The sequence below is a fragment of the Dasypus novemcinctus genome, chromosome 15 (assembly GCF_030445035.2).
Source record: "Dasypus novemcinctus isolate mDasNov1 chromosome 15, mDasNov1.1.hap2, whole genome shotgun sequence".
Lineage (NCBI taxonomy): Eukaryota > Metazoa > Chordata > Mammalia > Cingulata > Dasypodidae > Dasypus > Dasypus novemcinctus.
The window spans coordinates 15,989,120-16,012,981 of record NC_080687.1 but is presented as its reverse complement, the minus strand read 5'-3'; the positions used below and the strand labels follow the sequence as shown (position 1 = coordinate 16,012,981).

Genomic DNA, 23,862 nt, shown 5'->3' with positions numbered 1-23,862 from the left:
CATAAGATGGATGTCCTGGCAAGTGACACAGTAGGTGCAGGTGGGCTCCAGGTACCAAGGTGTAAACAGTATCCTGATAGGAAAGGAGGCATTAGAGAGAAAGTCATCAGAGAACACAGAGAGCCAGTATCATTACCAAATCAAGGACACCTCTGAGGTATATTAGTTTGCCAAAGGAAGTTGGGCCCAATTAAAACTTGCTGAGCACATACTCGGTGGAAGCAAAGAAGGTATAATACAAAGACTTGTCCTTGGCTTCCAGGAGCTTATCATCTATTTAGTGAACTAAAACACTTAAATATTTCAATAGAACCAAATTATTTAGAATTTAGAATGATTTTCACAGGAAACAGGATGTTGAATATTGTTCAATATGGCAATAGGCAGGGTTGTTTTTGAGATTTTAAAATCAATTAAAAGTAAACCTGCAGGAAAGCAGCTGTGGCTCAATCAGTTGGGCTCCCGTCTACCATGTGGGAGGCCCTGGGTTCACACCCACACGCTGTGGAGAACCACCCCGCCCGCAAGTGCCATGGAGAGCCAACTCAGCAAGGTGACATAACAAAAAGGGAGACAAGTTAAAAAAAACACAGAGGAGAGCACAGTGAATGGATGCAAAAGAGCAGACAACAAGCAACCTGCAAGGGGGGGGTGGGGAGTAAATAAAATAAATACAGACACTCAGAAGAACACACAGCGAATGGACACAGAGCGGACAGCAAGCAAGCTGCAAGGGGGGGGGATAAAAAAAAAAGAGATTGACTAATGTGATTAATACTTGACAGAACAATAAATAGTACTTAACTGATAATATTTCTTTTAGAAAAGTAAAGCTACATTGGCCCATGCACAGTGCTGCCATGTGCAAGGAGTGCTGTGCCACACAGGGGTGCCCCCATAGGTATGCCCCATGTGCAAGGTATATGCCCTGCAAGGAGAGCCGCCCCACTGTAAAAAGCACAGCCCACCCAGGATTGGCACCGCACACACGGAGAGCTGATGCAGCAAGATGACACAACAAAAAAGAGACGCAGATTCCAGTGCCACCTGATAATGCCAGCAGACGCAGAAGAACACACAGCAAATGGACACAGAGAGCAGACAATGGGGGAGGAGGGGAGAGAAATAAATAAAATAAATCTTTAAAAAAAAAAAAGTAAAGCTACAAACAGTATATTTATCTAATTGGGTGGTGGCATGAAGTTTAAGGACTAGCTTCATGCTGAATAAATGAATAAAGCTCTAAACCTAGCATGACAAGTTGGAATGATTCTAATACAGTGAAATGTAATGGGAACAAATAAAAAGGCCTAAACTTAGACCCTAAAATGCAAGTGATTCCTGACTGAATGGAACACATACTGCACAGCAGCCTACTTGGAAAAAGACTGTAGGATAAATGAACTAAGAGTAATGGAGAAGAGAACTAACAGTTATTTATCAGCCCCTATGTCCCCACGACTGTGCCAGGTGCTCTATCTGGGGTTTTCATTGTTCCTCACAAGAGTCCCAGAGCCTTTGCAGAGAACCATGCACAGCAAGAGCATTTCAGATACATCGTCTTGTTCAACTTTCATGACCACCTTGCAGACCAGACACCACCTCCATTTTACAGATGAAATAACCGAGGCTCAGAGAGCTGGAGTCAGTTGGCCACGGTCCCACACAAGAGAGCAAACAGGAAGTGCAAATGGGATTTGCCTGAAAGTCTCTACTGTTCGTTTGTCCTTGAACCCTGCTTGTTTTTCTTTGCTAGAGCTGCTACGACCAATTTCACACAGTGGGTTGGCTTGAACAGCAAGCATTTATTGTTTCACCGTTCCAGAGCCAGAAGTCCAAAATCAAGGCATAGACGCAGCCACGCTTTCTCGCTGACGTCTGTGGCACTCTGGCGCTGGCTGGTCGCGAGCCTCAGGGATCCTTGATTTGCCCTCTGCCTCCCGTCATGCGGCAACCCCTCTCTCCTTGGGTCTGTTCTGGTTTCCACTGACTTCTTCCTGTTGCTTTCTCTGACTGTGTTCAAATTTCCTCTCTTTAGAAGGCCTCCGCTCATACAGATTACGATGCACCCTGATTTAAGTTGGCCACACCTTGACTAATACTATCATCAAAAAACCCTGTTTACACATGGGTTCACACCCACCAGAATATGGATTCAGATTAAGAACATATCTTTTGTTGGGGTACAGGATTCAATTTACCATTCTGTGTTTCAGGAGGTGATGTGGCTAGGTTACAAGATATGCTGTATCTGGAACAAGGAAAATGGCAGTTCCCTTCTGTTAGACAATGGCTGCATCACCTCAGTCAGTTCATGGATGATGCAACCAGATAGCCTGGCTTTCCATGGCAGCTCTGCCACTTCTGGGCTCTGTGACTTTGACCAAATTAGTAAATTTCTCTATGTTCTCAGTTTCCCTATCTCTAAAATGAGCATAGTAGTAGTACCTACCTAATAGGTTGTTAAGCAGATTAAATGAGTTATTTTATGTAAAGCTTTTATACCAGTGCCTGGCATATCCTAAGTACTATACGCATGTAAGTTACTATTGTTCTGCTCACATCGGATCTCACCTAGAGTATTGACACACATTTCAGGAGGACATTGGCAAATCACTTGTCCCATCAAAGATGACTTGAAAGTCATAGGACTAGAAACAACTTCCCTCAGTACTGTAGAAGGAGCTGAAGGCGTTTAGTCTACAGGAGGAGCACTGCTGAGAAATATTTGATCAAGTTTTGTTCTAACTTAGGCCCTAACAAAGGTCCATAGAACAAAATGGAAAGTTCTTCATTTGATAATTTCTTCCTAAATTATGGCAGCAGTCAACTCCAGGAGCCCAAGGACTGCCTGGCATTGGAAGAAAACACCACATCCACCTTTTTGCCTGGTCCCCAAGATATCAAGATGGCACTAATGTTCCTCATGCAACTGAGGAGTCTCCTGAGACTTGAAGAAGTTACATGACTGACCTCAAGACATATTAATTAATTTATTCAAAAATGTTTAATAAACATCTACCATGTTCCAGGCATGGCTCCTTGAACAGAACAGACATCCTGTTACCCTGATGAAGCAACATTCTTGCACTAAGAGGTAGAAGACTGAATCCAACTCAGCACCTCCTGATGCCTGAGACCCCACCAAGGGGAAATGAATGAATTGCATGGAGCCACAAGGGTAGGCTTGTTCCCATCTGGCATGTGTAGCACCCCTCCTTGAGCTAATACCTGTTGATTTATGAATATTCAACTAGCCTGTAGACCACCAGACCACAGACTATTTAAGTTTCAGAGCCAAACTTTTAGGTAGGCGTTAACCTATTTCTCAGACAGACTCAGAAATACTGGGTGACTACTGGAATACAGCTAAGCCCAGCATGGCTTACACTATGAGATAGCTGCCCCTTGAAGAGAAATTGGGTGAAAGGAGCATGTGACATCTTCCATTATAATTTCTCTATGAAATCTAAGATGATGTTCTGACATGGCAATTATTAAAACTTGGGTTGCCATTGCTGATATTTTTCAATACATAAACATATAATAGTGATAAGCTGGCCCAGTGGTTCTTGACCCTTGCTGCACATTAGAGTTACCAGAGACCAATTATGTCTGGATAGATGTAATTAGTTTTACTTTATTTGTTTGTTTAATTTTTAGAAGGTACTGGGGATTGAACCTGGGATCTCATACATGGGAGGCAGGCACGCAAACTACTGAGCACACCCGCTCCCCGGCGTTAGTTTTAAAGCTCATCATCATATTACGAGCCACTATGTGTGTGGGAGGGTAGGGACAGGAAGAGAGGGTGGTTCCACATGGCCTTCAAAGTCATCCCATCCCTAGTACATTGTGTGTGATTCCTCAAAGTTCAGGGGTGTCCATCCCATGGCCCACTACACAAGGTCATTGAGGTGGTGGATCTCTCTTGTCTCTTACCTCTTTTGCAGTCTCAGGTGATAGATGCAGCAGAGATTCAGGGTGAATAGGGTCCTTCTGTGCCCTTTGTGTAGTGTTCTTGGTGCAAAAACGCTGGCCAGAGGGCACTATTGAGAGGCTGCCTCAGGGATGGCTCACCTGCAGCCCAAATAATCATTTCACTTGGGCTGCTTCAGATCCTATACACCCAGCTCTGGCTCCATTCTTTTTTTTTTAAGGATTTATTTATTTTTTATTTATTTCTCTTCCCACCCTCCCCCCCCCCACCCTCATTGTCTGTTCTCTGTGTCTATTCGCTATAGGTTCTTCTGTGTCCGCTTGCATTCTTGTTAGCAGCACCAGGGATCTGTGTCTCTTTTTGTTGCATTGCCTTGCTGTGGCAGTTCTCTGTGTGTGCAGCACCACTCCTGGGCAGGATGTGCTTTTTTTTTCTGCGTAAGGTGGCTCTCCTTGCAGGGCGCACTCCTTGTGTGTGTGGCTCCCCTACGTGGGGGACACCCCTGTGTGGCATGGCACTCCTTCACACATAAGCACTGAGCATGGGCCAGCTCACCACATGGGCCAGGGGGCCCTGGATTTGAACCCTGACCCTCCCATGTGGTAGGTGGATGCTCTATCAGTTGAGCCAAATCCGCTTTCCTGGTTCCATTCTTAGCTCCAGGGAACACCATCTTGTGTGGCTGCTCACTTTTCAGTGCCTTTCCACCTGTCTCAGTTTGCCAGGGCTGCTACGATAAATACCATGCCAGCAGTTGGCTTAAAAACAGAAATTACTTCTCACACTTTTGGAGGCTGGAAGTCCAACATCAAGGCACAGGTTGTTTTCTCCCAAAGTCAGTAGCCTTCCAGCAATCCTCTGTCACATGGCCATCTCTCTTCAAGTCTACTCCTTTGGCTTCCACTGACTTCTGGCTTCTGCTGCCTGACTGAGATGAATTTCCTCTGCTTAGAAAGACTTCTGCAGCAAGGATTAAGGCCCAGCTGAATGCCATTCAGCTTCTTCTAAATAGCATCTTTGAATATCCACTTCACAAGTGAGTCCACACTTTAGCAGCAGCATCTTCAAAGTTCCTCTTTACAAATGGGTTCCTATCCCAGGACTGGGGGCTAGGACTTGAGCAGTCTTTTGTGGAGGGTGTGATTCAATCCCCAACACCACGTGAGGGGCTGGAGTTGGGCGATCACTCTTCCTCCCCAAGATGGCTGTGGTAAGAGGACTTGCCACAGCGGGACGACTCCAGGGGCTTAGGAAAGAATTTCATCACAGGACCTTACTGCGGGACACATGCACCACGAAAAATCCCTCGAGAGAGAGGGGCCAGCTGCATAGGGCAACATGCTGATGCCCAGACCCATGGGAGCACTGCAGTTGTGCAGCCCTGGGGGATGAGGAAGTGGTGTCGGGGCCATCTCACAGCACAGCAGAGCCTGAGACCGAGGCAGCATGTGCCAGGCACAGGGTGAACACTTGGGCAAAACAAGTTTCCACTGATTCATCCAGCCTTCCTCTAGAGGTATCTGAATTTCTATTTTCCATTGTGTTCCTCCTATAATACATATGCTTCCTCAAGATGATTTTCTTTTATTTCCAAAGGACCTCTAAGGAATGTTTTTTTCAGAAGCTGAAAGTTTATCCTTTCTTTTAAAGCTTTAATCTCCTTCTTCCCTCCTTGTAACAGCCTCCTGATTCCACTCTAAACAATCCCCCACCCCCCGCTGGTACACACGCCCTCTAAATGCTTTCGGCGGCGGGCCAAGAGTGTCTTCTCTCTTGATTCACTCCTCTGTCTGCCCCCAGTTTGGACACACTTATGTTGCTTTCTTAAATAGCCGAATCCTTTTAATTAATTTAGGGACTCATCTCAACATAAGTGCCTTATGTTGATAATACTGTAGCACTTTAAAATAAACCGATATGCACAAGCAGACACAGCTAGAAAATACACCAGTTACTGATGAGGATATATATAGATGTCCACATTTACAGGCAGCAACTTTGGGAAAATGCTTCCTCTTGTCTCCACCCCATTCCTGTCCACTCAGATCAGAAAAGGACAGAGGTGCATATGTCGTAAAGACCATCTTAATTTATGCCTGAGGACAACTGCGTGGAGACAGTTGAGACCTTGGCTCCGGCTATACAACTTGTTTGCAGGAAGATGATCGCAAAAATCACTTTATTTTATGCCGGATAGGAAAACAAAAATACCTTTAGTTTGGAAAGGCATTATAGAACAAAAATGAACCTCTAGTGCTCTATTTGCGGCTTTCTGTTTTAGATGTTACTCGGCGAATGAGTTCAGAATAGCCAAGTACGTGTAACCAACCTAAGTGAGGATTATATGATAAACATAAGATTTCCACAGCATAATTTGGAAGTGAATTGCAAGCGTATGTCTAATGGCATTGGAAAACAATTCTGTGAAAATGACCTGTGTCCCATGTGACACACGTGTTTACATGTGAGATAAGTCCAGAGAAAGCCACATCCTTCCAGGTGTGGGCCAGGTGAGTTATGGGGCAGTGTTTGACATCCATTCTGTAGAGACTCTGGAGGGGTTTCTTGCCTGGAAAACCTTTCCCATTAACATGAAATGCAATTGCATGGAAGCACTGACGGGAGAAGAAACCTCTAAAATAATGTCCGTGTGAGAAGGCTAAGAGGACAGGCCATTATCTTAGATAGGCACACACGTGCACACGTTTTCTCATGAGGTTGGTAACTGGGTTTTTGGGCCCTGGAATTAAAATCTCAAAATAATTCATTCTTAATAATGAGAAAAAGTGCCAGGGATTCCTCTTGCCTCCTGAAATGCATTTATTCCCGGGACTAAGACATAATGAACAGTAGAAAATCTGGCAGGCAGGTGGGGGGCTCGTACAGGTGCTGCTTTAAAGGGTCTGGCAATTGTAATGACAGATACAGGCATTACACATTTTATCAAAACCTACAAAAATGTGCGATTGAAAGTGTAAACTATAATGTAAACTATTGACGTGGTTAGTAGCAATGCTTCAATACGTGTTCATCAAGTGTAATAAATGGACTACACTAATTAAAGATGTTGTTAATGGGGAAAAGTGTGGGAGGGCGAGGAGTTGGGGTATATGGGAATCCCCTATATCTTTGATGTATCATTTATGTAATCCAAACGTCTTTAAAAAAAACCCAAAAAACTAAAGGGGTCTGGCCTGTAACCTGGCAACTGTACACCAAGGACATCCTTATATTGCTCTGGTTATACTGACCATTTTATTATCCTGGTAAAGCAAGGACAGGATTAGACTGCAGTGGGAAATGAATGTGGATAAAATAAATCCAAGGAGTGCTTTAAATATTCTTTCTGCTGGATGGAGCTTGAATGATAGTGTTAACCCCTTACCTTCTAAAAGCAGCTTTAGACACCCAGGGCGTTTCTCCAATGGTGGATTGGGTTCGCCTTTAAGCCCAGTCCCCTAGAATGCCATTTCAAGGACTTATCTTCACTGCTCGACCTTGCTGAGGGAAAGGACCAATTGTACTGGCCCATTTTGCCTCTAGGGCAAACGCGAGCTAGAATTCCTAGTTTCCTTAGGATCACCTTGCCCAAATGTGGCTCTCAGTCCCCAGGCCTCCGATTGCCTACAGGTCTCCCCTGGTCCCTCCGTAGCCCTGAAGTCATTCCAGCAGCATTTTAAAGTGCATTTCAAGGCTCGCCTAAACCCTCCGGTGCAGAAAAGCCAGTAAATAATGTGTACTGAGCGCTCACCACCTGCAGGGTTGGGGATGCGATAACAGGTAGTCCAGGTAATTGATTAAGTCAGCTGTAGTGCCATTTGGGAAGAGCTAGAAGGTGCCAAATTATTAATGAGTGCACCCACCACGCAGAGGGAAGAGCTGCAGGTAAGCACTGGACTGTATTTAAACCTCCACCATTGCCTTTCCAAAGCACAGGCTCGCACTGCTTTAAAATGTCAGTGTAATGAACCATTACTTGAAAACCTCCATGGTTCTGACAAAACTGGAACAAGTGATATAAAAATAAAAGGTCAGGAAAACCCTGTATGACAGACCTTAGCTGGCCTGGTATAGATTTCTTCAAAGGCCTCCTTTGCTCACCACGAAAGCCAAGCCCATGTGTCAAAATTGTTTAAGATAGGGATCCGTTTTAATGAATGCGACCTCAGCTTTCCAAGGTGTTTAGGTCTGGGAACATTTAAAGTACATCTGTTATTATTTTGGTTGTGCTGAATTTCTTATTTTATATGGGTTCATTTCAAGAGGGGCTGTTTGAAGGAATATGGAGGTAAGCTCTTGTCATGATGTTCTGGCTACATTTCCAGGATTATTTATTTCTCTACTTCTCACCCTGATATTTCTTTCTTAGATTTTTTTTTATTAGAGAAATTGTAGGTCTATAGAAAAATCATGCATAATACTCCCATATACCTCCCTATTATTAACACCTTGCCTTAGTATGATACTTTTGTTGCAACTGATGAAAGAACATTTTTAGAATTGAACTAGTCATAATAGTCCATGGTTTATATTAGGGTTCGCTGTGTTGTACAGTCCTATATTTGTTTGTTTTTAAACTTTTTATTCTAAGAACATACATATAACCTAAAATTTCCCCTTTTAACTACATTCACATATATGATTCAGTGAAGCCTCTCAACTGGCTATCTATTTTGGAGATACTTTTTAAGATTGTGATATGGCCATCTAGACTCTAGCCCTTCTGGGGAAATTTCACAGTCATTGCCCCAGATTCAACTACACTAGAATTCTTTGGACCACATTTATAAAGACCCTCCTATTTTTTATTCCTTCCAGATACCATTTGAAATTGTAATGATAAAGGTGTTCGGTAAAAACTTCCAGAATCTTTCTAATTATCATAAAGTTCAGGAAACTTTATGGAGTTAATGTCTTTCTCAAGGGAAGTGGACTTGGCCCAGTGGTTAGGGCATCTGTCTACCACATGGGAGGTCCGTGGTTCAAACCCTGGGCCTCCTTGACCCGTGTGGAGCTGGCCCATGCGCAGTGCTGATGCGCGCAAGGAGTGCCCTGCCACTCAGGGGTGTCCCCCATGCAGGGGAGCCCCACGTGCAAGGAGTGTGCCCTGTAAGGAGAGCCGCCCAGTGCGAAAGAAAGTGCAGCCTGCCCAAGAATGGCACCGCACACATGGAGAGCTGACACAACAAGATGATGCAACGAAAAGAAACACAGGTTCCTGTGCCGCTGACAACAACGGAAGTGGACAAAGAAGAACACGCATCAAATAGACACAGAGAACAGACAACTGGGGTGGGGGTGAAGGGGAGAGAAATAAATACATAAATCTTTAAAAAAAATTTCTTTCATGAGGTGGTACACACTGTGTATTCCTGAAGTTACATTAATTCTTATGCTAATGAGTATGTGACATTTTTTGCATTGATGCTTCCTTCTATTAAAAGCTTAACAGCCAAAAAAATTAGTTTTACAATGTTGTACTACCATCACTATCACCTATTACTAAAATTTTCCATCAATGCAAATAGAAACTCTGTACAGTTTAAGGCTAATTCCCCATTTCCCTACCCCCCTGGTAACATATATTCTCCATGAATTTGCTTATTTTGTTTCACTGAGATCATATAATATTTGCCCTTTCATTTCTGGCTTATTTCAGTCAATGTGGTGTCTTCAAGTTCATCCATGTTGTCTCATATGTGAGAACTTCATTCCTTTTTACAGCTGAATAATATCCCATTTTATGGCTATGCCGCACTTGATTTATCCATTCATTGGTTAACGCACACTTGAGTTGCCCTCTTCTATTTTTTGTTTGTATGTATTTCCCTTCTAGTAGTAATAGTCTGTTGAAATTTTACTTTAGAGTATATATCCCTGCCCTTTGTAATAAAACCTGCCCTTTGTGGTAAAATTGCCTTTCAGTGGCTTAAATATTAATATATTTATTGTTCTTTCAAGTCTTCAATTTTTAAAAAATCTTACTTTATGTGTAGTTTTGTACTAGTTCCTGTATAGAAAGAATTCACTGAGGTCTGGCCATGCCACTTAGGAGCCTATAGTTTGAAAGTGATAAGAAGGAAATGGAAATGAACTACCATTAAACAAACTGGAGAATAAGTCAAAGCTTTAATAGCAGGAATAAATTGTACTTGTCTCCTTCTGCTTCTCCTCTCCCTTAAGTTTTTGCTCATCTAGTTCTACCACTCATTTACCTGCTTCCCCATCTGTCCACCATCACCCATCCAGCTGTCTACCCTTCTTTCCCTCCATGTGATAAAGAGGTATATAGAATAGATAGAGTTAAATGTGTAGATTTATAAGGCTTCCTATAGCCTTAGGTATTATTGATTTGGTTTTACCATATCTTGGTTCAAATAGTCCAAATATCTATCTGTAACAATAACGAGGGATTCTTTTACTAGGTACTTTATGACTAACCCAGATTAACTAAAGCATTAGCCAAGAAAAAACAGCTTAACCCAACCTATGAAAATGAAGTTTTATACAGCTTACTATATACTATACTGTTAACTTGGGTGTAATTAGGGGGGTTCAATATTATTATTATTTTTCTTTAGCCTCATCAAACAAATTGTGAAAACCCTTAGCCAGGTTTGGTTGCAATATTAGACTTTCTTCTGTTTGGGTCAAGGATATGCTTCTTGGGTGGTCTAATTTCTTCTAAAGTTTCTCTCCCACTGGAATGCTTCTTTCTTGCTTCAAAGGCCTTCTTACTATTTGTGAACTGTCTTTAATTCCTCTGAGTCTACTTTAATTCCAAATCTCTCTCAGTTGTGTACCTTTGGAAATGGTCTTCCCCCTATCACATGCTGTTGAATACCTGGTCCTAGCTATTTATTACCTGGGCAGTTGGACCGGAGCTGCTCCTTGCCACTGGTCTCTCCTACTGCTCTGCACTTGGGCTGAGCAGCCTTGCTCCCACTGCATGTTGCTTTCCATGTCCGTGTCATTTTGAAAAGCAGTCCCTTTCCTTATCTGCTTTTTGATCAGAAGTGTATAACTTCCAGAATGGGGTCTGAGCCGAGCAGGACTCCTCCGTTGGGCATGGACAAGGATTCCTGGGCACTTCTCATCAGTGCTATCCAATCGAGCGCTTGGATGTTTATTGTTTCTGACTTCATTCCCAGGGTCGTGTGGCTCAGACTTTACTCAGTTTAAAAGCTGTTCATTCCATTTAGGAGTAATCTCACAAAGTTTCCCCAGTTCTGTTAACTGCCCAGCCTCCTGTGTCCTACCTCTTCTTGGCCTGGGTTCCCTGCTCTTGGGGAGTCTGCTTTATCTGGCTTTGTCTGGTTTCTGTGCTCAGGCCAGGCTGTGCCCCACTGCCAGGGGTGGTTACTTACTGGCATGGGCCGTTTGGCTCCCAGCTAAGGCCCTTTTCTGTTGTCTTTCTCTTGCCCAGAGATTGTTCCTGTGGATGTAAATCTTCTGGGAATTAAAAGAGCCCTGGATGAATCTCTCAACAGCCTATAATGGAGGGGTATATGCTTAATTTAAGTGCTTGTAATGGTAACTGGACTCTAGTTTCTCTAGGTGCTTGACATCTGGTATTTTCATTTTGGTTTGAGATCTTTCTAAAAAATGCTCTCTTACTGAACTCTGGGAACACCCAAAACATGCAATCATGCCAGAATATACCAAATGGTCTCATTTCTTTTAATTTTCAAATTGATAGATGAAAAGGCAACCGAGAGTATAAACAATTCTGACCTTGAAATTTCCACTAACTGTGTGACTCAGGGCAAATTACTTACTCTGGCCAGACCCCTGTTTCCCATATGGTATATGGAGATGGTACCACTTTCTACTTTTTAAGGAGGTGCAGCTGGGCTAAGAAACACTTCCATACTATTTAAAAATGTGAGCCCACTATTAATTTTATTATTTGTTTAAGCACACAATTAAGTTTTTCTCTGGGATTGGTTGCAACCTGCATGCTAAATTTTGAAAGCACTATATTTTACTAAGTATGTGTAGCAGTTTAACATTATTTATGAATTCCAAAAATAGATATTGGATTATGTTTGCAAACTGGTTTGTTCCACTGGGCATATTAGATTGTATTGGATTCAGAGGTTTCACTTTTACTTGATTAAATTATGATTAAGGCTCTGATAGGGCTATGTAAGTAGGATGTTGAGTCCCTGCCCACCAAGGGCTGAAGGAAGAAACCACACAGCAGAGCACACAGGGGAGTTTTAATGCTGGATCCCTGGGAAGTAAAAGCACAGCGGAGCAGCTATGTGAGGAAAGAAAGAAGGCTCCATTAGACATAGCAGAGGCCCTGGGAAGACAGACGAGCTATTTGCCTGATAGTTTATAACTGGCCTTGTGGAGAGAGCAGAGCAGCTGAACCCAGAGAGGAACGAGTCCAGTAGAGAGCGAGACTTATCCCAGCCTGCTGCTGGGACCACGGAGCATTAAGAGGAAGAGGAAGCCTGAAACCTTGCAGATGTCAGCAGCCATCTTACTCCAACATGTGGCAACAGACTTTGGTGAGGAAAGTAACTTACGCTTTATAGCCTGGTAACTGTAAGCTTCTACCCCAAATAAGTACCCTTTATAAAAGTCAACAGATTTCTGGTATTTTGTACCAGCACCCCTTGGCTGCCAGGCAAATGCGTCACTCGTGCACATATATTTGCCTTGTTTTAATTTTTAATGAGTTCAAACTGTTTTCTTCAGAACTAAGTGGGTTAATTATAAAAGGCCATCCTTGTTTCTGAATTTGCTCCTTCTAAAATTTTCTGAGAAAGCATGACCTAATTCAGGTCCAAACACACCCAAAGAGCAACGGTGAACAAATGAGCTTCCTTATTACTTCCTGTCACTTCCTGTCACAGACTTTTGATACTTGTACATAATTGTTAATCAAGTATCAATATGGGAAAATTTAGTGTTTAAAATAACTGGAAGCTTGGCCCCAAATATTTGGGCCTCCAAGAGATTTCCTGCTTTAAAAACTCTGTTCCTCTTCACGCTCTATATGATTAAGCTTTGAAAATTATAGCAGAAAATTGTTTTAAAACATCATCCTCACAAACTCAAATTCCATATAAGCACAAAACTTTGGCTCAGTACAATGTTCTGTTTCCAATGTCCTTTAACTGGTACTTTGCAACAGGCCTAGAGGTAGGTACTTTTTTTCTTTGTTCATTTTTTGTTTTAAATTTTGTGCATTTCATTGTTTTTTTTTCCCTTTATTAGAGGAATTGGGGATTTACAGAACAATCATGCATAAGATGCAGGATTCCCATATACCACCCTATTATTAACACCATGCCTTGGTATGGAACATTTGTTAACAGTGTTGAAAGCGCATTTTTATAATTGTATCATTAACTACAGTCCACGGTTTACTTAGAGTTCACTGTGTAGTGTAGTTCCATGGATTGAAAAAAAAAATTATTCTTACCATATATTCTACCTAACATTTCCCTTTTTAATCATATTTCAATGCTTTTAATTATGCTCACAAGTTTTAGATGAATATACTGAGATATGTATAAACTTATTCAAGGTCTCATGGCTAAGTGGAAAGAAGCCAGGGCTTGAGCTCAAATATCTACCTTCAGTTCTAATGTTCCTTTCATTATAGCCCAAAAGAGAAACAGCTCATGAAATTTCTTTATGGCCTATTACCTAGAATTCTTCAGGTTCAGCCCAATTTCTAGAAGCATGTTAAGTTACTCTGAATTATACAGCCTATTATAGCTTAATCTTTTTAAGGTCTGTATCAGATTCTGGGATAATTCTGTCTGACCACTTCTAGTAAGGCTTTAGTTTTGGCCACTTTTTATAGAAGCGTAAGACACTGAATTACGTATTTTAGAGTTACAGGAAAAGGTTTGTTCCGGAGAATCTGTTCATTTTAACAACTAAGGATTAGAGTGTGATAATTTATGCTTTGGTGCTTAGGATGTTTATTTTCTGTTCTGGTTTTCTCCTTTTTACAGCTAGCCACCTGGGTGTTTGGGAGAGCTCTGTGGATGTGGTTCAAGTGTTTTGGTTTGGCATTTACTGTAAAGACATTGGACCAAGTGTAGCAAGCACATCATTTGTATCAAGTTTAATGCAGTTATTTTCTGGTCATAAAGAATAAAGGCTTTTGAATATTTAGTTATTGTTATCAGATCATTTCAGGGTCCTTACCAGGCATCACTGTGGTTCAAATGAACACATTTTATTAAATGTGGAACAAGTGATATAAAAATACAAGGTCAAAAGTTTGGGACAAACTTTTGAACAGGCTCCTAATCAGTGTATACAATTTCCATGAAGCTATTTCTACATCTTCGAATCTTATATTTCCTTATAACTGTACAACAGTCAGAAATAACTTTCTTTTCCTTTCTGTGTGTGTGTGGTCATTGTGGAAAGAGGATGTGCTGACACTAGAATATAATTATTCTTTTGCTGGGTTGCCTAAAATGTGGCCAGGCAGCCTTCTTTAGGTTTCCAGAACGTATTCCACATGCTTTGGTGTTTTATTTCTGAATGAACCCAGCATTTATTTTTGTTGAATTATGCAATTCATTTTCATTACATATTCAAATATGTTTCTCATTTTCCAACTTATTGTCTTCATTCGCAACATTTTTTTTGGTTCTCCCTCCTAATTTCACCTCCACTTCCTTCTTCCTTCTCTCTCACTTGAACCTTTCCATGGGAAATACGTGGGATTTTACCTGCACAAACGCCAGTGCAGCCATCTCCTTTTAACCACTCAATTAGAAGCTAAGAAACCTCCTTAGGGTTGAGAATTGCTCTAAGAGAGTCAGATTCAAGCTGGGAGGGGGCTGTGTGTAGCTTTCCAATTAAAGTTTCCCATCAACCTGACCACCCTAAGCCATTAAGCCACTGTAATAGTTTTGCTAATTTGATTTCCTGCACATAAACAACCTTTGCTGAGCTTTGAAGTTCTCAAGAAAGGTATGAGAGGTTTCAGATTGCAATAATCCAACTCCAAGCAGAAGGCTAATTCATCTTTTTTTTTTTTTTAATAAATCAGTAAAACAGAAGTTAATTAAAGTGTAAACAATGGGCAGCATTGTGGCTGAGAATCTCAGAAAGAAAAAAAAAAGAAACCTTTGAAATTCTTGGTGTAATGGATATTACCTGGCTGTGCTCAGAGCAGGTTGGCGTTTAGTGAAGGATCACGTTACTGAGCTCTTTCTCCTCTTCCTCTTAAACTTAAAAAAAAAAAAAAAGACACAAAAACAACAACAACAGATGCTTTTACTTCTTTACTCACCCAGCGGGGTGATCGCTTCCTAAACCCAAGCCTTTTGAAATGCTGGGGGCCTCCTTGCCCAGGGACATGCTGACGTTGCCAGGTCTCCGCAGGGCAGCCTCGATGGGGGGCCTGGGCTGGCGGCAGAGGAGGGGTGTGTGGGGGGCTGGCCACGGGAGAGAGACCCAGTGTCCCCAGAAGCACAACCGAGAGGATGTCACTGAAGTGTGATTACCACCAGGCTCTCATCACCACGAAGCCATTGCTCTCCCGCGCCAGAGGCAGGGGAGACCCTGTTCCCCCCAAGAGATCAGCTGAGCTCTCCCCACATGCCCAAGGCTGAGGGGGGCAGAGGCGGGAGGACGATGCCCAAAGAGCTCACACACCAGTGTTCTCCATTCCCACCCTGTTAATTTTGATCTTGGGAGAATACGAAGGAGAGACGAGCTAGAAGGTGAAGCAGAAATCCCAGCACCACAGAAAAGCGGGCTTCAAGCAAATTTTCTTCTCCGTCAGGAGGAATAGACTGTTTCCTATCTAAAGCTGTGAACCTGGGCTCATGTTTTCTTTCCAATCAGGCAGTGGTAGAAGATAGATATTTTGGTTCAGAAACAAATATCCAAAGCAGAATAAGGTGATACTGCACCATCACCCACCACACTCCATCTAGCAGGTGAGCACACTCCTCAGTGATGCCTGCTGACCATTTCCCAGCACCATTCATCTGTGTGTGTACAGGTGAGCATGTGTGCGTTTGCATGTGTGAACACATGTGCACGAGGATGCATGAACACATATGTAGTATATGTACATGGGCTTCTTCTGTGTCTACATGTCTACTGTGGGGGCTGAAAGTGGGGAGGAAAGAAGAGACTGTGGGCCTAGAACCCAGACTAGCAGAGGCGTGGCTGGTCCCCCATGTGGTGTGCTTTAAGAGGTTCCAAGAAGTCTCCCTGCAAAACAATCCATTCCAGATTGTCCAAAAATCCTTAATTTCCCTTTTCACTGCCAGCCTATCATTCAGGAACTGATATTATGGATAGCAAGATTCTCTTTTAACTGTGCGGGAACTCCTCTTGAAATGGCTACAGGCTGTTCTTATCTTAGGCTCACTTGGCCTACAGAGAAGCTTTCTTTGTAACACCACGCTACCGTATCTAATGGAGACAGTAAGGATGGGTGCTTCTCGTACACAGGGACATGAGCCCTAGATAATGGGCTGTGGGCCACCCACTCAGATGCCTGAGCACCTGGGATGGACGAGGAGGATGGGCTAAAAGCTGTAATAAATGGTGTAACAGTGAAAGAGGGGGCTTCCTAGGAAACACATCAGGTGCTTCCTAGTTTCGTCAAGGCGATCCTGGATATTACAGGGGAGCTCAGGTAGACTCCCCAGAGTGATGGTAGCATGTTGCATAAATGCCAACCGCACAAGCTGGGAGAGGTGCTTTCCCTGGGGCCCTTGGCCCTCTGAACACCTGCCAAGCATAATGGAGCTAAAAGGACTTTCTCCAGAGTTGCTGAAGCAAACAGGCCTCCCTCCCCAGGACCGGAACACAAGGCCCTGCCCCGGAAAGGACCTCCCACAGCTAAGCGTTCCCCAGGCTTGGAGGACTGCTCGAAGCGCTCACAAACAGAAATCACCTAGGAGCCCAAATACTGGACTCTTGAATGCCCCAAGAGTAACATTCATGGACTTTTACCTTTGAAAATATCCTAACTTCTGGAACTTAGTAATGTATCTAGAAGCATATCTATCCACAAGACCTTTTCTGAAAGGTTTATCGTAAGCAGTAGATTTACTGTAGCTGGAAGAACACAGAGCCACATTTACCAAAAGCCAATTATGCCCTAAGAAAATTACCAACTGTCTTTTACTTCATTTATTCGTCTCAATAACTCTATCAGGTAAGTATCATGGTAGATGAGGAAACCACTTTGAGAGCTAGAAAGTGTTGAAGCTGGGGTTCAAACACAGGCTTGCCAGCTCCGAAGGCTGGCATCCTTTTTACTATACCAGACCGCCTGCCTGGGAATGAATGCCTAAAACCTTACACGTACATGCCACATTTAAATGGTGGCCACAGTTTAGAAAGACGTTGACCTTTCTAGACAATATACGTAAAAGGAATGCACTCTCTTCACGTCCTTTTTCTCAGTCTACAAAGGGAAAACTAAGATGGAATGGAATTATGGAAACATAATGAAGAATTACATTCCTGCTTGTTGTTATTTTCTGCTTAGACATTTGGTATGTCTCCAGTCCAGGAACCTAAGCAAAACTTGCAGTATTTCACTTAAAGCTTTCAATCACAAATTAAATCTATGGACCTCTCATTTCCCCTCATGAAGAATCTGTCAATAGTTTGACTATGAAATAGTAGGTAAGATGCAAAAGAATGTTTTTTATTTTTTTTTTATGAAGACTTGATGCCCATAAGGAATCAACTTTTAAAAAATAGAGTAATTAATCCTTGGTAAGTAGATCCTCTCTGTAGGTTTGGAAACTGAGCAGTTGAACCAGGCTTTGCATTAAACCTTGCTATTCTAAAGGCACAGAAGTCACTTACTAACGAGCCCCATCTGTCCCTGCCTTCATACAGCTTATATTCCAGTAGGAAAGACAATAAGCAGGTACTTTAAATGAACAACAACTGTAAGACCCCATGGTGCTGGGAAAAAGAACAGTGGTGGTGGCGGGGGCGGGAGGGGTGTGTGGGGGCAGGGGTGGTGGTGATAGCTATGGTTGAGCGTGGAGTCTACAGTAAGCCTGCCTGACTTCAATCTCAGTTCTGCTGTTTTTGCTACATGATCTTGAGAAGTTCCTTAAAGTCCTTGTGCTTCAGCTTCCTCATCTATAAAATGGGAATAATGAGAATAACTAATTCAGAGAGTTGTTATACGAATTATACCAGTTAATACCTAATGTTCTTAGAACAATGTTTTGCTTGCTGTGAGTCCCACAATAATGTCATTTAAGGAGACCTGGGATGAGAACATGGCCATGTGGCAGGAGCAGGGGAGAGAATTTCAGGCAGTCAGATGAGTATGAACAAAGGGTCTTTGATTGACAAGAGCACGATTTGAGAAGGTTTTCCATATGAGACCTTTCTTTTTTCAGTTAGATAAGGCTTACCTATTTGAGTATGCAGACTCATTATATTGAAGAATAATTAAGATTTCTGAAAACAAATGTTCCTATCTAAATAAATGTCTTATGGATCATTTTAAGCTATTTCTTCACTACCTATATTAATAGCACCTGTTCTACTATGACACCAATCAGATTGGAAGGGCTGTTGTTCCCAAAACTAAATGGCCCCGGAAGCTTGGCTTTATGAGAGAATTACCTTATTTTTATCTTTTTCTGTCTTTGTCTACATAGCCAAACTCTAAGCTATCTCTTTTTCTCCATCTCGTGCTAAGCCTGATTGTAGAAGCGTAGAGCTCTTATGTTATTCTGTTTTTAGTCTGCTAAGAGATGAAGAAACCTGCACCTCTAGTTTTATTTTCATGGTAGATAGTCAGTAGAACCCAGGTGAGGGTCTGGGACACTGGATACCCTCTTGAAAAGGTGTATCCCCTTAGTGAGTAGATTCTTCTGTGTCTATTTAGATACACCGTTCTCTTCTTTCAGAGTCCTCTTTTTCAGGTTCGAAGGCATCTAAAATAATAACTTTCATGTAATTGGAACATTATTTTGTAAATTCAGTGTTTTATGGAGCTGAAGGGACTCCAGCAGAACTGGTTAATATCCTAACTGAAAAAGCAGCATCTTGAATTGGGAAGATAGCATTTCCCTCTCAATGAAAATCATGGAATTTTTGAGCTGAAAGTAACTGAGAAGTATTTAATCTCATCCTTTTCACCCCATATGAGAAACCCAAGGTTAAGTGAGGCACAGGTGACTTGTCCAAGGTCACAAAACATCAAAGTACCTACATGACCATGACCTTCAACTTCTGGGCTGTTCTTGATCACAATCTCCCATAATATTTGTATCTAAAACTCTCTTGCCTCCTCCCCAGCAGAGTAAGGGGTCCCCTGTGTTCCAAGTGCTGCTCCCTGGCCTCTGGGCCTCCTGCCACCTCCTACAACCCACCTTCCAGTCTCTGAAGCACAAGATAAAACAAAAGAAGGGAAAACAGTCTGCGGGTTTGGAGTTTAAATAAACAGGGAGGTTAACCAAAAGGCTGGTTTCAATAGATTGGAGGCAAAAGGGATTCTTACAGCTGGAGGCAATTAAATAAAACTAAAAAAAGGATTCTCACACTCAAACTACTAGACAAATTCCAGAGACCGAAGGAGGATTTTGTTGAATTGGACAATCCCTCACATTGTTCCAAGACTAAAGGATGAGGCTTTTCATTTTACTTTTTTATTTTTATGGTTGCCCCTCTAGTTCCTACAAAAATGACAGTTCTTGGAGAAAATATTAACTCTTTTACTAGGATCAAATGATGCCCAATCCAGCAGTTGGAAGGGACCTACAAGAACAGTAGAATGCTGGTAAATGCTTAACAAGTGTATTTACCAAAAAAAATTAAATTTAATAAAAAAGCCCTGATCTGTCATAGTTGCCAACTTCCACAGTGGCCGATTTTAAGCTACCAACATGAAGTCACCAGCTGACTGATTATGACATTGGGCAGAGGAACTGACCAGCTGTGCTTAGCACACCACTGCTGACCCTCTAAGAGTGACAGAAAACTGCCCATGTGACACTGTTGAGAGTAAATAAGTAAATATATAGTATGATTTGAGCTGTATCTATCTATCTATCTATCTATCTATCTATCTATCTATCTATCATCTATCTATCTATCCATCTACCCACACACTCACTTACCTCTCTCTTGACCTACCCAACTCATTATCCTCAGTTGGAAAATTAAGTGGGAAATGAGAAAATCAATAAAGCTCTTTCCAATTCTAACTTTTAATGAATCTATTCATGATATTTTATTTCATAGAGCCCCAAAGAAGAACTTGGTTTCTTTTCAGCCTTGGGATTTTTTATTCATCCTCAAAGTCACTCAATATCACAGGCCTTTCTTCCTTACAATGTGTTTTCCTCAGACCGTGAGTGCCCTGAGAGCAGGGCCTGTGTTTGTTTTGATTACTGTTGTATTCCTGCACCTCCAGCAAGGCCTGGCACCTGGTGGATGCCCAGTCTGTTAAATTATGTGATCCAACTTCTTCTTTATATACATAAGAAAATTGAGGGCTTAAGAAATGAAGAGATTTTCCTGAAGTCACAAATCAAATTTGTGACAGAACCGAAAATAGAGAACCTAAATCTTGCAATTCAGTTCTCTTCCCTAAATCGTTCTTTGGCTCATTTCAGAGTCTATGGCCTAAACAGGCACACCTCTATCTCCAAATTGCAACTGTGATCTCACAGAGATTGAGTGGGATAAAGAGAGTCCAAACCTGCTTCCTCTGCTCCACCTACCATTCTTTCTCTCTCAACCCTTTTTACCTCTTCTAATTCTAGTAAGAAAGGATGACCTTGCCTTGTGCAATCAGATTAATTTATGGTCTGTATATATCTCCATAGAGATGGAACCTGGGGGCATTTTAATTTTTTTCTACTCTAGGCACCTTTCTCTGTAAGTGTCAAGAGAAAAAAGCCCTATGATCAGAAGGGTTGGTTTGGTTTCCTTTCCTTCTAGCCCCCAGTTTACTTCAACAAACATTGACACCAGACCCTGTTTTAGGTACTAGAGATAATACAGATGAATAGCACAAGGTCTCTGATCTTTGGGCTTGTACAATCCCCTGGGGGAACTGTCAAATAAAAAGATAATTTAGATATAATGTGAATATGTATAAGGGCAAAGGAAAATTCCAATGCTATGGAAGACCAGAGGAGAGAAATTCAATACAGATTGTTAAAACAGACTTTAAGAAAGATTAATTTTAGTGAACTCTATTCTATATGTTTAATAGATTTTTTCATCTTAAAATGAGTAGTAGTTGTAAAAAGGAAGGAATCTGCACATTTGTACAAGGTGTCACAAAAACCAAAGTGTTGGGTCCTGTTGGAATGCCTCTTTATCATTTTTCATCTTCCAGCTATATATGACACCAGTGTCAGATGGCTGCCACTTGATGACTTACTACCTTCTTGCTCTTTCAAGAAATGACAGCCCTAGGAAATGGATATGGCTCAGGCAGTTGGATGCCTGCTTCCCACATGAGAGGTCCCAGATTCAATTCCTGGTGCCTCTTAAAGAAGACAAACAGGGAAACGGACTTTGGCCCAGTGGTTAGGGCGTCCGTCTACCACATGGGAGGTCCGCGGTTCAAGCCCCGGGCCTCCCTGACCCGTGTGGAGCTGGCCCACGCGCAGTGCTGATGTGCGCAAGGAGTGCCATGCTACATAGGGGTGTCCCCCGCGTAGGGGAGCCCCACGCGCAAGGAGTGCACCCATAAGGAGAGCCGCCCAGCGTGAAGGAGGGAGCAGCCTGCCGAGGAATGGCGCCGCCCACACTTCCCGTGCCGCTGACAACAACAGAAGTGGACAAAAGAAAACAAGACGCAGCAAAAAGACACAGAAAACAGACAACCAGGGGAGGGGAGGGGAGGGGAATTAAATAAATAAAAAATAAATCTTTAAAAAAAAAAATAAAGAAGACAAACAATGAGCCGACATCAAGCAGAGACAATGAGTGAGACAGCAAGCAAACAACGAGCAGACAGCAAGCAAATACAAAATGAGCAAGGAGCGGATGTGACTCAAGCACTTGGGTGACTGCTTCCCACATGGGAGCTCCTGGTTTGGGTTCCTGGTGCTTCCTAAAGAAGAAATGAGCAGAAAATGAGCAGACAATAAGTAAAATAATGAGCAAACAGATGAGAGAGCCATGGAGGGGATAGGGGTGGGAATAGCAGCCCTAAGTTAACACAGTAGTGACTCCATACTTATGTATTTAATGGAAAATGGCTTTGACTTGTTAAAACATCTCAACTTGATTAAAATAATTTACTAGCTGGAAATTCAATGGACCGAGTCACTCTAACTGTTCAATGAAAATTAAATTAATTTAGAGTTCTGGCCGGGGTCCTCCTCACCTGAGGCTGTGGCGTGGCCTTAGCGGCGCCCTCACCCACACTGGCTGGGAATGCAGAAAAGGGCATGAGGCCTGAGTGAGATTCCGCCAAGCTCAGCTGGAAGAGGGAAAAGTGAAGGAACAAAGACCCTTCCTCACCTCAGAATGTACCCAGCCGCCCAAAGCTGAGACACGGACAACAGATTATTAGAAGGACCTCCGAAAAAAATGGCTCAAATTCAGAACGCCGGTTTAGGTGAATTCTGAATACGCGACCTGAATGATGACATTAACCAACTGCTAGGAGTAAAAGGCCACTGAGGTCCAGACAAAATTGCCGAGTGGAGCTGATTATGGGAAAGTCGGTCCTAAAATGCCGGATCATGAAAGGAAGGAGGTCCCGGGACACCGCGATTACAAATACTCTGGAGCAGCAAAAGATTCACCTGGTTTAGAGAGCTATTTGAAAAAGAACCTCTTCTTCTTCCACGAAAGACACCAAGCTGGCTCACGAAGAAGCTCGGTTTTGAGGATTACAGTCTCCTCCATGAAGATGATGGTGTTGTGGTGTCTTTGGAAGTTTGAAAAGACACTCCCAGATGGATTAATGGAAACGTGGGAAGCTGAGAGAGGCAGGAGGAGAAAAGGAAGATGACATCAAGGTCATGCTGCCAACAGGGAGGAGTCTGGCCAGGAAGGCAGCCAGGAGAATGAGGGCAAGGGGGCAGCAGAAGCCCATCGCTTATGGCCCAGGGCCATCGCGGGAGTCACAGCAAGAGGGAGAGGAAGCCCTTGCACCAAGGAAGCAGAGGGAACTCCAGAAGCAAGCAAGCGAGACCCTGCAGGCGAGAGCGAAGAAACCCAAAGGCTCCTGGGACACCAGGACCAAGCCAGGGCTCTCTGTGGGGTCTGGAGGACCTCGTGGGGTCCTTCCATCCCCCTGGCTCCAAGCGTAACCCACAAACACCGCCGCCCACTGGGCATTCTGGGATTGCCGAGAGGCAGGCTCGCTCTGCAAGGCTTCCTGCTCCTAACCCACCACCCATTCCTTCTGACCTTGCTCTGACCTCAGCTACTGATCCTGGGGTGGGGAGGTCTGCCCTCCCTTCCCTGGTAGGCCCTCTAGTGCTGATAGTTCTACGAGTATTTTGCTACTGGACGCATCCACTTGTTATTTTGGAGGGTGTAAAACAGGTTGCTAACTGGCTGCCTCAAAGTTTTATTTAGCTTTGTATTGTGATTTGGGTTGAGGGGGGGATAGGAGCAATCAGTGGCCAACATTAAAAAATGTAATTTTACATGAAAAGCCGCAGAACTTCTCTTGAAAAATGAGAAGCTGTCTCATCCCAGAGCCCACGTTCCCACTTGTCAATCATCAGGCAGAGCGGTGCCTTGGGGATCAGGTCCTCCTGTCAGTTCTCGGGGGGCCCCACCCCCCTCAGGCTGCTGCACCCAGTCCTGCCTGGGTGGTAGCAGCTCAAGGTTGCTGCTTGTTTTATAACCTGTTCTACAGAGAGCTGTTTTTATTAAAGATTTTTATATAAAAGGAGAAAAAATTAAATTACTTTAGGCCTGGGGTTCTTACAAAGAATTCCTGGTTTCACAAATAT

General features: G+C 42.9%; 1 pseudogene; it reads left to right on the top strand.

The window, feature by feature from the left end:
- The window catches only part of LOC101421155 (pre-mRNA-splicing factor ISY1 homolog pseudogene), a 44,914-nt pseudogene extending 21,596 nt beyond the window's left edge, over positions 1-23,318 (top strand).
- Positions 23,319-23,862: the final 544 nt, after the last annotated feature.